Source organism: Diaphorina citri, unplaced genomic scaffold (genome assembly GCF_000475195.1).
Source record: "Diaphorina citri unplaced genomic scaffold, Diaci psyllid genome assembly version 1.1 scaffold1333, whole genome shotgun sequence".
Taxonomy (NCBI): domain Eukaryota; kingdom Metazoa; phylum Arthropoda; class Insecta; order Hemiptera; family Psyllidae; genus Diaphorina; species Diaphorina citri.
The window spans coordinates 21,914-23,171 of NW_007378761.1; positions in this window are offsets into that span (position 1 = coordinate 21,914).

Here is a 1,258-nt window from a genome sequence, read left to right on the forward strand (position 1 = left end):
TTTACCGCTTTTTGGCGGTTTTTGGTGTAATTTAACAATATCTCGGGAACGGTATAAGCTAAAGACTTGAAATTTGGAAGCAACGTTCATCCTGGTTGGTATTCGTATGGGTGACCTGGGTTGTGTACCTAGCTACTGCTGGCTTTTTCCTGCCCCACTAAGTCTGGGTGAGGTTTATGTGAGGCGGGTAACTTCTCCGCGAATGGACGGTAAAACTAACATTACTAAAAGCCTTGGCAGGTACCTATCCTATACAGTGGCATTAACCCCATAAAAAGGCCCCTTTTGCCAGCCTACTTCGATTCGTTGGTAGCACATCTGCCTTGTAAGCGCTAGGCCAATTCCACTCGGGGCAGATTTTATCCTCAAGGGATAATGTTCGTTCTCGGAACGGCTGCCTTTCTCATATCCTGTCTTCCTTCTCTCTTTGATTTCGGGACGATAAGACCTTAGCAGGTACAGTTCCCTCTGTCAGACCTAAGAAAAAGCCCCTACGGTAGATCAGGTAGGTATCTAGTATCTATAGTTATCTCTAACGATATAGTTACCTACCTATACCAATAGATGTCTTATATAATATTGTCCCTACCCTATTTATGTATTGTATTGTATTCAATAAAAAAAAAAAATAATAATAAAATGGGATTTAGCTAAAAATGCACAAAGAGGCAGAGAAAAGAGAGAGAGAAACAAGCAAAGGTCAAGGAAAGGGAAGCAAGAGAAGAGTACTATACCAACATAGAGAGATGAAAAATGTGTTTTCCGTCAAGTTATCTCTTTTGCTTGTTAAAAGTTTACTCAACATTCAGTGAATAGGTAGGTGAAATAGAAAAAAGAAAACTTCTATTGGTAACGATGAAAAAGAGAAAGAGAGAGGGAGAGAGAGAAAGAGACAGAGACAGAGAGAGAGAGGGAGAGAGAGAAAGAGAGATAGAGAGGGAGAGAGATGAAGAAGAGGGAGAGAGAGAAAGAGAGATAGAGTGAGAGGGAGATGAAGAAGGGAGAGAGAGAGAAAGAGACAGAGGGAGGGAGGGAGAGAGATAGAGAGAGAGGGAGAGAGAGAGAAAGAGATAGAGGGAGGGAGGGAGATGAAGAAGAGAGAGGGAGGGAGGAAGGGAGAAAAACCGAAGAGAGAGAATGTTTGAACAAACTTTCTACCCCTCTCTTAATGTTTTTTTGCAGAAGATATTTTCTTTAGGTTTAAAGGTATCTACATAAATACCTACTATTAGGTACCTAAAGAACACAGAAAGATAGT